The following is a 13,398-nucleotide window of genomic DNA, read 5'->3' on the forward strand; positions in this document are numbered from 1 at the left end:
GCACAACTCAGTGAATCACACCATCCCGGTGCAGAGGGTGGAATTGTTTCCACCCATTTCCAGAGACAATACAGGTGATTTATGACGAAGGGCCGTGACAAGTTGTTCTTTTAATCCCCGGATTGGCTTTTATCCCAAATGAAGATGTAGTTTACTGACGTACCTTGTTGTGGAATACTTTAACGGGGTGTATGTTGGCCACGATGATCTTATCCACATCCTACAAGCCTTTTATTAAAAATATTCCCAGGGCTTGTCTTCCCCACAGCATTAACCTGTGTGTTGGTTCTAGCTCTCGCCCTGTCTAAACACAGCCTTGCATCAAAGTGTGAAGGAGTGTACAACCTCAGTTTCGTAGCCAAGAAGGAGCATTAACTAAAGCCTGAGCTACCCCGGCTGCCAACCTGAGCTCCCTGCACTTAGTCCCCCTTTCCCACAGGAGCCAAACACTGGAGTGGGGCTTGCCACATGTGGGAATCATAAGGTTTTTCCAGAAGCCTGTGCTTCAGGGTCTTTTTATGCTCACTGGCTTACACAGGTGGCTCATGTGAATCTTCTCCCTTTGTTGAAGCTAGGCAGCTGATAATGTCCAAGGCCAGCTCACCCATCATCTTGGACTGTCATCTGCAGGCTCACCTTGTTTAGTACTTAATGGGCTCGGGCAGATGAGCTGTGGGGCCGTCCTTTCAAAAGCAGAGCTCTGTTTACATACATGGTTTAAGCGTTGTGACATAGGTGTTATAGGAAAATGCAAATGACAGAATTGATGTACATGTTCTGGTATGCAGACATGTTTTGTAAGAAACAAGCTTCGTTGAAGCTTTTCTGAATGCTAGGCACTAATTCAAAATCAGAGCATCAAAATCACTATGTACAAGCTCTTTGGCTTTTGGAAAGGCCTTGGTCCTCATGAATTCTTTCTGTGTTCCCTTTCTGGCCCCTGTAGGCATTAACGTTGAGTTGGAGGAGCCCAAATGAGTCCTCGCAGTGGTGGAGCACGCTGGTTAGCTGGCAGGTTTGGGGAGGTGAGCATGCTCGACTTGAGATATCCTTTAAAAGCAGATGTTCCTTGCCATGACATCTGGCTGGCTCCCAGGGCTGAACTTGTGCTTGTGCACCAATACTCATCAGAAATAATTGCGAGGAGGTGTGCGTATGTGAAGAATGTGAAAACATGCTGTGCATTTAGAGGTCATTGCTGGTGAGGGACGTTCAATATACTGTAGTCTGGCACTACTTGGGGCTCTGTGGTTCAGTTTTGTGTTAAACATGTGCTGGTGAACTGTAAATTGTACCAAATAAAACAACTTACTCCTTTTGTCAGCCAGGAAAGATTGTGCACAGGATACGTTCCAGCTGAAGGGATGGTATTTTATTTTTTGACACAGACACTTCATTTCTTAGTTGGAGTTTAAACATAATATATATTTAACTTCTGAGCTGTCTCGCTCTGATTATCTCTGTGTAATATTTCACTTAATATTCAGTTAAGCAAACGGAACTTTATTGTCAGTTTACGTATTCCTGTAACGTAGCTTTATATGTTGCAGCTTCGGTTCTCAAGTAGATTTTAGAAGTAAAGAATGTAAACTTTTATCTTTTTTGTGTGATGCCTTTGACCCTTTTCCAAAGGACAGATAGACAGAAGAACGGTGATTGGGGAAAATATTATACAAGAGGAAAAGTGAACAAATGGGCATGGTTGGCTTGTTCATATTGCGCTGGCAGAAGCAAACAGCAGAACAACCTTCTTAAGTTTGTGGTTTTACTTAAATAAATCTCAATTTGAAAAGCTTCATGTTGATTGTTTGAATGAAGCAAGTAGTAAACTTGCTAGTAAACTTGCGCACATGTACAGCTTGGAGGAGGAAGGGGGGAACTGCAGCCTGTGAACAGAAGTTCAGAGAAAGAAAAAGGGCTGGTGGCAAATGAACTGGCTTTAGCACAATTTAATCCGCTGTTGCTTTATGCTGGCTTTTCCAGTCCTGTGTCATTACATAGGCACCTTGTCATTTGAGGAATAACATTCTTGTTAGCCTGACATAAGCAAGCTCAGTCAGTTACGGCCAGGTTGTCTTCTTTTTACTGGACAAAATACTATTTCCATAGGACTCCTCTATCTCCTTCCTATCTTCTGGGGTTCAAACTGACACCCTCGTGCTGTGGGAAGGGCAGTTCCTGTGTGCTGAGTGTGAACTAAATGGGGACTTTGTCAGTTACTACCAGCTGGTCATCAGAAGATCCCAAACCATAAGCTACATGTTCATCTTCAAGGGAGTAGGGGGCAGGAGAAGGAGAAATAGCTGATAAACAAAGACAGTAACAGAAAGTGGAAGGAGTGGTAGGCATAGCTGAAAAATCCTTTCTGTGTTTAAAAACCCTACAAAATCCTCAAAACCCAATAAAATAATTGCATGTTTGAAAACCTATATTTGCTAATTAAGTTGGCTTTCTAGTTTTGTTTCTATTTTTTTTTCTGAAAAATCTCTCTATAAATATTTGTGTGTGTATGTATGTATGTATGTATACATCATGTCTCTTTTTTGGTTTGCAATAGACATTTTGCAAATGTTTTTTCCTGTGCTTTTATACAGAGGATTTCATAAACACTTTATTTTCCTGGCTATGTATCTCAATGTTTAGAAGACTTATATTTCATGGAACTCATTACATTCATGACTTCCTTACTTCTGTCTTTCGAAGTTGAAGAACTATTTAAGGTAACATAACAAGTGTGACTGAAGCATGGTTTAGGCTGGCCCTGTGCAGACCTTCATCTGACAGTACAGCTCATTCATGAGATCAGCATGTTTGAGTTTGCGTTCAGCTGTGTTTAAGGAAGACAGATGACCTCGGTCTTCAGGAATCCCCCCAAATATATTTTTCTCTCTGACCTAGGACAGAATCTCTTACTTCTGGGAGGCTCTTACCTTTGTGATATTTTCTGTTGTGCCTGATATGATGCGTTGTTTTTCCAGGTGAAAATGTACCTGTATAGTGAGATAGACGTGGAAAAAAATGGCATAGAAATAACGAGATTCAGTTGTCCTAAACAAACCAGTCATCTGTTGCAAGCCTACAATATCTTATTCGAGTCTCTTCTTCACACAGTACCTTTTTGTCCAGCTCTAGCTGTCATATAACCACAAAGAAAGTTAAATCTCCATGTCACCACTGTCTTTCAATGTATGGCAGGAATACTCCAGGTCACATGCAACCAGACACACGCCATATATTCCTGTGAGAGCAGGGAGTACTGGTGTCCCCCTGGGACCTTAATGGCCCTGAGCAGCCTCACCTGGGACTCCCATCCATGCCCCTGCCCAGTGGTCCAGGGGCTCCACTTAAGCTCAGGCCTGGACCATGCCATTCCTTGCTCTCCCAGTTTCCTGAGTTGTTTTTCCTGGATGGAGCCTGGAGGGACATTGCAGGTAGCTTGTCTCCAGCCCTGTCTCCTGGATGAGCTCTAGACATGTGTCCCAGCCTTGTCTTCAGTCCTGGTGCTGGCTCCTGCTGCTCCCCACCGGGTCTCTGCATGGACCCCAGCCCTGACTCGTTATCTCAATTTGCTGGGGGCTGTCAGCAGAACCGGTGCCCTGGGACTGCTCCTTGGGGGAGAGCATTGCCTCTGCCGGAGTCGCCATCAGCTCCTTGCTCACTCCCTGCTACGGAGTGACCCCACTCTCCCTTCCTGATCCCCGGTGTTTCCTATTAGGTTTTATATTCCCTTTCTCAAGTGTATGAAACTGTTACGAACGCAAAATGAACATTATTCCATTTCCCACTAGGAAGAGGGTTGACAAGAGATAAATAACTATGCCTGCTCCATGGACCTGGTAGCTTATGTTTTTTAATTGCAATATATGCTAGACATTTTGAAGTGCTTATTTACATAACATTTCTTTGTTTTTCTTCTCTTGAGATTCCACGCAAGTGTTAGCAGATGCAGATACAGTATGGTAGAAGGCTAGGCAGTCTGTTTTGTATAAAAATGATACACTTGGGATGGATTCAGGAGAGTGATGTGTATGCCCTGTAAATCAAAATAAAAAGAACACAGCTAAGTGATTTTTTTTCCTGGCAGATGCTTAATTTACATTGTCAATGATAGCCAATACATGTATTTAAGAACAGTACTTCAATATCAATATTACTGGGAAAAGCAAATGCTGGTGCTGAAAATCCTATAATATCCATATATTGCTGAAATGGAAATCCTCTGTTTTGGGTAATCTATTTACAGGGTAATTGCCCTGTTAATGAAATGGTCCTGGAGAGAAGAGGGGTCCAAGAAAGCTGGCTGATTTTTCAACCCTTTAAACAAGAAAGCCAGAATCTCCTTTTGGATATCTTTATTTACTTATTTGGTTTATCTGATGTACTCAGTGAGAGCAGATTTCCCCAGTGAAATGCGTTTGGAGCCTATATGCCCTGTACATTGATAAAAAGAGTTGGTGACATCTCAAATATAATTTCAAATGCAAATGTAGTTGCTAAAGGGTCCTAGCCCACGCTGATCCCCAGGAGCCAGGTTCCTTAGCTCCCCTGTGTACGACAGTCCAATATTGTCATTGTAGATTTTGTTTATGTACAGTTCTTACTTCCCTGTTTCCCTGTTTTCTATATATGTTTTTCTAAGTAGTTTGGTTGAGACTGGGTCCCTCTCTTTTCTGATCAGCTGGAGAAAAGCCAGTTTCAGAGAGCAATGAAGTCCCTGGATGTATAATCTGGTGAGTGTCAAGTAGGAGTAGAGAGGTGCTACCTGGCATTAGCGAGATACCTATTTAAATATTGCGTAGCTGGGACTTTTGCAATTTCTTCTTGATGACGGGATTCGTGAAAAGGTTTGTACAAGAGAGAGAGAGAGACTTTTTAGAAACCCTCTTCCCAGTAAGAGACAAGAGAAAATCAGTTCACTGAAGTTTCTCTGAGAGAGGGCTAAAATATGTGGTTTATGGCCTTTAGAAACCCAGATATGGAGAAAGATGTGATAATGAAGGATTAATTAGCATAGCAGATAAAATCGTAATGAGTTTTGGTGTTTGGCAGACGGAAGCCAGATGCATTTGGGACAAAATGTAACGTCACCAGTGCCTGAGATGGGGTATTTCTACATCACTTGATTCCTTCATCGAAAACGCTGGACGAAAATCACTGGGCTGAGTCTGGCTGGGCCTACATGAGCATGAAGTGTGGTGCAATAGGAACAGAACAGCAGAGCCCAGCCGTGGCACAGTAGCTGATGTCCATGCTGCCTGTGCCTTGGGGCTTTACTTGGACTAGCTTTAGTGGTGCTACGGACTCCATGCCCATTAGCAGGTGCAGTCAGGGAGCTGCACTCCTGGATTACTGTGCTTCCACTTCCTTTCCTGAGAAAGGAATTTATTTTGCATTTCTGAGCACCTCCAGGGTGTGAACCCAAGTGCGGTTAAGTGTGGACTATCAGTAGCTTCACAAGTGTCCTCCTTTGTGCTAAAAAGTGGATATAGGCTCATTCCTTTGTTAAAACCTCTATTTTGCTGGAAGTCCTATGCCTGGTATACTCCAGTATGAACTGAAGCATGAAGAAACAGCGGTCGCCTTTACGTAAAATAAAAGTACCTCCAATGATTTACAATATATTTTTACATATATATATATATGAATGTGTATAGTCTTAACGTCCCCCACACACTTAAAATAACCCAAATAATGCCCATGAAACATGGGAGACAACTATGGCAATGCAGTGTGCGCAACATAGTGGGACTTTGAGGTGTGGGTTGATGATTTACAGGTCAAACGGACCGATGGAGCACACGGCCAAACCAAAGCCAGTTAAGGTAACAGTCAGAGGTCGCTGACATGGCCCCAAGTGCCTCTGCCTTACCAGGATGCACCTCCAACCCGCAGCCCCCTCACAGACAACGTTTAGTGGCAGTGAACAGACGACTCCCCGGATGGCAACAAGGTTGTCGTCCGCTTCCAACTCTTCTACACTGAAACATACGTCCTTTTAGCCTATTTATACCGGATGCAGATGTCTTTTGCAAAGCCGTAAGAAAAACTTCCCTTGCAAGCTGTCATCTCAGATTTGTAAGGTATAAAGCAATGCACCCCGCGATGCCTGTGCTCTTCTCACTTGCTTGTGACGTCCATGTAGTTTGTGCCCGCACGTACAGTATTTCCACCGCCCTCACCGGGCTCGTGTACCGATTACTGTGGCAGCCGCAGAGCGGCGGTCCGAGACACCCGAGCGGTGCCACGGACACTGTCCCGGGCGGCGGCAGGCTGGCCCCCGCAGGCCGGGCGGCGGGCGGGCGGGCCGGGCCGTGGTCCCGGGGGCAGGGGCGGGGGCAGGGGCGGGGAGGGCGAGGAGGGAGGCGCGGCGGCCGCGGCGGGGCGGGCCGGGGCGGGCCGGGGCCCTGGCGCCCGCCGGGCAGCGCGGGCGAGAGGGAGGGCGGAGGAGGCGGGCTCGGCAGACGCACACGCCGCTCCCGCCGTGCTCGGCTTAAATAGAGCGGCACCGGGGGAGCCGCGCACAGCCGTGGTCGTTGTTGCCGCCGCCGCCGGAGGTGAGCAGGGCTCGGGGGTGCCACCGCCGCTGCCTGGGGACGGGGGACGAGGCCGCGGGCCCGGCCGCGCTGAGGGGCGGGCGGCGCTGCCGCCGGCGCGGGGCCGGGGGCTGTCGGGGACGCGCCGGCCGCAACCTGCCCGGCCGCCGCTGAGGCGGGCTGGCTACGCTGGGGCCTGCCGCCGCCGCCCGGCCCTTCGCCGCGGGGCTGGGGCGGCCTGCGCGGCCGCTGTCACCTGCGGGGCCGGGCGGTTGGCGGTGAGGGGCGGTGGGTGCCGGCGGGGCGGTCCCGCCGCCGATCCCCTCGGGCTGCCTCTCCGGGGCTGCGGGGTTTTCCCTTCCGCCCCGCGGTGGGGTCAGCGTCCCCTGGAGCCGGCTTGGCTCCCCCTCGCACAAAAGCCTTCAGGAAAGCGTAGCCGGCTGTCTCCGGCCTCCCCCCAGCGCTGCGGCAGCTCCGGCTGGCAGGGCATTGTTCCGGCTCCAGCGCTGCCCTCTCGCCCGGCCCGGGGTAAACAGCTCGGGCCGCAGGGTGCTCGCCCCGGCCGGCTCCCGGGGAAGCGAACCCCTGCACCGCCTGGCCGCTCAGCCGGGCAGCAGCCTGGGGAGCGCAGTGCTGCGTGTAACCCGAGGGGTTTAATGTGTAGTTGCTGGCCCTGGTCTTCAAGTAGGTTGTTCTTACGGGCATGAACGCAGCATGCACTTGGAGCAGCTTTTTTTCTTTTTAAGCAGTTGAGAGCACGTATGGAAATGCAGCATGAGGCAGAGTGGCCTAAAATGGAAGGTTGAGCGACTTTGACTTTGCAGGCCTCCTCTCTGCTGTTAGGTAGGACTTGCAGTGCTACAGCACAGGGATTTAGCCTGGTTACTCGATGCTTTTGTTCTAGGGTGCATACATTTCTCGTTCCTGTTGAACAGGAATTGCAACACTTGAAGCCTTCTGAATTTCTAAAGGGCATGTCTGTGAGCTGTCTGGGGTATTACAGACACCCTCTTGGACCTAGTAATCCATCTAAGCGTTTGCCTCGCTTGGGTTAGAGTCTGAGATAGGATGGTCAGGTCCCGTCATAGGAAAGAGTGGTATCTGAAGAAAGTACTATTGAAACCCCATGGTTCTATATCTACCTGGACCACAGAGCTATTCCATGTGGTGTTAGCAGGTTTTTTCATCCATGTAGCTTTATAGGGAACTTTATGTAGTCTCCTGAGCTTGCTCAGGAATGTTTGTATTTGCCTCTCTGCTTTGGAACGTGCTTTCAAACTCACAAGCTGCGATTTCTCAGCTCAAGAGACTTGTGTCAGGTTTCTTGGATCAAGAAATTCTGAGTGTAAGAAGGCATTGAATTTACTGAAAAAAACCTTTTCTTTTCCTCGTGCAACAATAGCAGTATTAATAATGCAAAAACTGAAATACAAAGTTCCTCATGGAACCATACTGTTACTGCCTGATTCTTTGAAGTCCAAGGATATCTAGCTTGCTTGCATTGGAATATGAAGATGTCTGAGGATGGCTGATGGGGAAAATCTAAAGCTTGTAATTGCAAGTAGCTGTTATGTGTAGTGTGCTGAAGTCAAGGTCTTGAGCAAATGGCCTTAGCCTATTCTGAGGACTGCGTGATTTATAATGAATTTAAAAGGCGGCTTCTAAATTTGGTAGATGCTCTTTTACAATGACAAATCAGCCAACACGAGCTTGGAAAGTAAGTTCAGTTCTTGAGAAGCAAACCCCCAAGTAGCCTTTTGTTTCAAGGGCAAGTACAAGGTTGGTGTCGGTGGAAAAACAAAACCAGTAATTCGAAATGGAAGGAAAGACAACTTTGAAATACTTATTTGGGTAAGTGACTCTCCTGTTTCTTGAGTAAAGTTTCTGTAGCTGATTCTCCTACCTCCTTGTTCTACTAGCAATGAATACTGCATGGAATTTTTTTGAGGAGATAGAGGCGGGTTGTACCTTCTGTGTCCTGGGTATGATTTTTCTTTAGTGGGGAAGAGTAAACGGTTTCTTCTTTCAATTCCCCTTCAAGAAAACAACACTTTGACTAATGTGAGCAATAGAAGGTAATAGTAGGTTTTCATGTTTTTCTAAATCTTGGTACTACAGTTAACTGAAATGGGTAGACTCAAAAAGGCTAACAGCACAAAATTTTTCAAATGTGCATCAGAGGGAGAGATATTCTGGCCCAAGGGGATACACTGCTTGATAAATTGAGCTTCTGGTAGTCTGATAAATAGATTGCCTGCCATATCCTACTTCCCTGCTGTGCTAAATTACAAGTTCAGATACGTTCAATATTTTAATATGTTAAATGCAACTAGCAGTAACTCCCCAGAAATCCTCACAAATAGGAGGGGAGGTAATTTGTTCACTGGTAAATGGTTTTGCATGGGAGTTCACAATGCCATGTGGCTCAGGGAAGCACTGCTGTACGGCATTGACCTTTGCAGGCAGTAGACTGAACCCTGGCTGCAGATGGGGGGCTTTACATTTCTGCAGATCCCACCTGACTCCTGAAACAAGGACACTCGATAACACAGGCTTCCACTCTCTGTTGCTGCCTTTCATGTTGGGAGATACTCATCTACAGAGAGTAAAAGATGATAGTAAAATAATCCTTTTTGGTTAGGATTTGAATCTTAGTAGTACTGGTAGCTTGTCCAAAACTGACTGAAAACAGCTTGTGTGGTTTTATTGAGATTTAGAGGAAAAATGTTTTTTGTTCTTGTAGTTGGACTGCTTAAGGCTTATAGCAGATGTGCATGATGTCCTGCTTGCAGAAAAGGACTTCTGGTTTTTTATATGAATTACTGTTCTTAAACCCAGGACTCTTAAGCTTTTTAGTTTGATACTGCATGAGCCTTGTTACAAACCCTTTGCCTCTGCAATTGGGCTGCATTAATAGCCTGGTGAGGCTGGATTAGTTTCCTAGGAAAGCTAGAAGAAAATGCTTACTATCACTGACTCAGAGGAAATGCAGGGATGCCTTAATACCTGAGGTCAAGGGGTTGCTTAGTTTGTCATAGTCTTTCTTGTGATGCTGGTGTTGGGAGGTGACTTGGTGAACCAGTTGCTTCTTGTAAGTACTTACTGATCTGTCCTGTCTCATAGTGTTAAGGGTTATGTTTTCTAAAACATCTTTCTGAATGTAAACACTATCTAGTGTGATGCAGTGTGCCTGACCCAGGTTGCCTTCTGCTAGACTTCAGGTGACAGAAGTGTGAGTAAGAAACTCATTCTTGCAGAGTCTCAGATGAGCACTTAAAGCATGTGTTAACTTGATGTTGCATACTAGGCTTTCTGAATAGCAGCCTTTTCCTGGGAGGAGTAGAATGAGTAAGTTGGTATGACCCACTCAAACTGTTAATGCCACCAGAAAGCTGCTGGTTTGTAGCAATTTGCTTCTGTAGGGTGATTTTCATCTAAACTGTTAATTTAACCTCAATCCAACTACAGAGTGGTGCCATGATGTACTTGCAAATCAGAGTTGTAGAGATGCAATTCTAATGGATAGTAATTGAGGCTGCAAAAATAAGCATCTTCTGTGCTCTCTGAAGATGCGAAACCAGTAAGACTGTTACGTGATGCATTGTGTGTATAGGCATGGATCAAAGGAAACTTAAATCGATCACTGTCTCAAAGGTCTTAGTGGGAAATACTGTTCCTTATGCTGCTGAAGGACTATAATTGCACAAAAGGCATTGAGCAGGTTCTTGTCATGTGGTTCAGCTTCTGACCTTGAATAAACTCTAGTGACTTCATTGGTGTGCACTCAGATTACTTGTTGGATATCATTAAGAAGCCAGAATCCAGGTGGTGTTCCATTTGATTGCAAGAGGATTGCAGCCAAACATCTGAGGACAGGGCTGTGACTTCCCTTGTAGATGGGGACAGAACCTTGACACATCAGTATCAGATGTAGTGCTCCTTAAAGGTTGCAGCAAGAGTCTTAACTTCAGTTGCAGCTGATGAAGTAAATAGCCATGGGCCATAATCCAGTTTGTAGGCTGCTTCACTTTGGTCCTGGCTTGTCCCAAATGCAGGAACAGAAACTGAGCCAGCAGAAGCAACCTGAACCACTGCATGATGCCCTGTGGTTGCTCAGTGCCAGACTGGGGGGCTGAAGGGGGTTGGAGGTGGGGGGGTGACTATTAAGGACCTGCTGGTTCCTCTCTGTGCAGGGGATGGGTTCCTCACTAACAGCTTTTTAGTTCTTCCCTCTTTACTGAATCTGTCAGTTACTGCTTTAAAAGGAGGGTTTATAGCTCTGAAGCCTGGCTGGGTAATTTGGTGATTCTGGATAAGATGAGATTTAGTTTTTTTAAATGGGGTAGGCCGGAGAAGGAGGGCAGAGTAGTGGATTAGTTCAACAGTACTCGATTTGTTCAGGAAGGTCCTTTGTGGCTAAGGAGAGACTGTCACATCATACATGACATGACAGGCTGCACCACAGGAGACATCTTGCTGTTATACTGATGTTATATGAGGCTTAAACTGAGGATTCTCCTTCAGGTCTCAATTGCCTATGCTCCTTTGCTGTATCTTGAGGGTGCTTGTGGCTTCTTTGCTGGTTACAGTTTGGCTCTGTCACAAGTGGTTGCAAGACCTCAGTCAAATTACTGCCTTGACTGCAGGGCTGGGGAGGACTTGCATGCAGTGTTTGGAGTTGCATGCTTAAGGTGTAGTACTACAAAGTCCATTCCTTTCCCTAGCTGTGCTGTCTTGTTTCCTTCTGGGAGCTAATGGCTATCTGGTCATCCAGATGAGAGTTGATCTAGATGAGAACTAGCATCAGAACTAACCCAGGAAAATGGTATTTGCCAGATCACCTCCCTAGTGTGACTGCACAACCAGATGCATGTCTGGCCAGCACAAAGAGGGTTGTGGGAACATGTATCTGGGACAGGTTAGACTGACACAAATTTAAGCTGATTGTAAATGCACTCTGAGATTAGGATTATGTATTTTATTCAGACAAAAGGATTTCTCTTAATAGCCAAAGCTATTTTTCCACCCTTTTTTATACTCAAAGAAGCTAGAACATGATTCTGCACTTCCACTTTCAAAGGATGAGTGGAGAAAGACTTAAGTGAAAGATCTGTGGGAGCTGTGCAGTGTAACCTGTAACAGTAAGAAAAAACAAACTGCAATGGCAAGTAGTTGTCAGGATACTCCAAAGGTGTATGGGTGGCTGATCCCCTGTTCCAGCATATCATAGTGAAAACATCTTAGGGCCATATTGCTAATAAGAGATAGGCTACTTATCTCATAGCTTTCTCCTGCCTGCAAGAGGCTGTAGAAATAACACAGCCACTTTTCCACCATGTGGTGGTTCTGCCTTTATGACAGGCCACTGCAGTGCTAGTGTGCTGTTCGTCTAAATATTAGTATAGAGAGGAAGAGAGGCTGTTGGTTCTTGGGTTGTTTTCTTTGCAATACAGAAGCTGATGGCTGCTCTCCTGTTCCCTTCCGTTGCACTCGAACGATGTCTGGCTATGGATGGACAATAGGCAGGCTGCTGCCTGCTCTAAATAGCCCATTGTATGCCAAGAGTAGGAGCAGCAAAGAACGGCAGAGTCCTGCCAACTTGGGTCGTTGCCTTGAGATACTGGCTCTGCTGTAAAGAATGAGTCTTGGGTGCTGCAGGGTGTGTGTGTGTGTGAGCAGAGAGAGCTGGCTTTGTCTGGGCTGTACAGAACTCCTTAGCTGAATTGATATGATGAGTTCAGAGGGATGCTTTCATGGGCTGGATTTTGGGAACTGCTCTTTCTGTGAAGGTGGCCAGGACAGTTATCTCTGAAGCAATTTTGCCGTGTTACTAAAACTACTTTCCTATATCTGTCTGGTATTGTTTCTAAATTTACAAACAAACCAAGGTTTATTGGTTGCATTGAGGAAAAAGTGCTTTTGACCTGAAATGTCCTTTCTGCTCCAAGTTTTTTGCTACATGTAGCAACCCGAGTATTACAGGCTGGTACTTCTCTTATCTGGGATCTTCTTCCTTGGGGTCTCCAGCTGTGATTTCCAGTAATTTGTGTGTCCTGTGTCACGCTAGGGCTGAGTTTGAGTCTGTTCCTTGTGGTCCAGATCCTGTCTGGATGAGAAGCAATTGCAGGAGCCGAGTTTGTGAAGAGCACATGGCTTTTTCTGCTCATCTTGAGTGAGCAGGCTTAGCTGGGTCCTTCCTTGATGAAAAGGACTGAAAGCCAGATCTTGGCTCCACTGGGAAGGTCTTTCTATCTCAATCTAAGGCTCTAAACTGCTCTCCTTGGTCATGGTAAAGAATCTGGATTTCTGATGTGATTAGAGCATGAGCTAAGTAAATACTGAGATAGATCAAAGAAGGCTGGGAGGCACTGAAGCCTACTTTCTTGATGGGGCATATTTGGATGCATATGTTAAGAATGTGAATTTATTCTCCCTCTTGCATCTGGCTTTGTCTTAAATACAGAAAACTAGTTGATACGACTTAGCAACTCCTAACTTTAACACTATCTGCTTAGTCTTGTAGAAAACTCTGTCCTTACCTTTTTTTTGTGCTGATGAGGCAGAGAGCGCAATAAAAAAATGTTATCCCGCAATGTAAACCTAAGCAGTAAAATGTATCATTATGTACCTGATAACGTGCAGTATAACGGCTCCAGAAATGTTTTATGTTACCACCTGCTCTACAAACAACTGGTCAAGGAAATGAAAAGTACTGATGTGCATCTCATTCTCTTCACCTAGGCTGAAATCATAGCAGCTCCTTGACTACAGTGGAACTCTTACATGAATGAAATGATCATGTTTACTTCAGTTCTTGTTAGCTGTAATGGCACCACAGCCTGTTTGAAAGAGTAACTCTCTAATT

At 45.8% G+C, this 13,398-nt stretch overlaps 1 protein-coding gene across 1 annotated transcript in view; it reads left to right on the forward strand.

Moving 5' to 3' along the window:
- Positions 1 to 6,525: 6,525 nt before the first annotated feature.
- Positions 6,526 to 13,398, forward strand: part of ACSL1 (acyl-CoA synthetase long chain family member 1) — a 42,169-nt gene continuing 35,296 nt past the window's right edge. The window contains exon 1 of the mRNA XM_059818192.1: positions 6,526 to 6,554. The gene's annotated coding sequence lies outside the window, so the exon portion shown is untranslated. The remainder of the gene's footprint in view (positions 6,555 to 13,398) is intronic.

Source organism: Gavia stellata, chromosome 5 (genome assembly GCF_030936135.1).
Source record: "Gavia stellata isolate bGavSte3 chromosome 5, bGavSte3.hap2, whole genome shotgun sequence".
NCBI classification, from domain to species: Eukaryota; Metazoa; Chordata; class Aves; order Gaviiformes; family Gaviidae; genus Gavia; species Gavia stellata.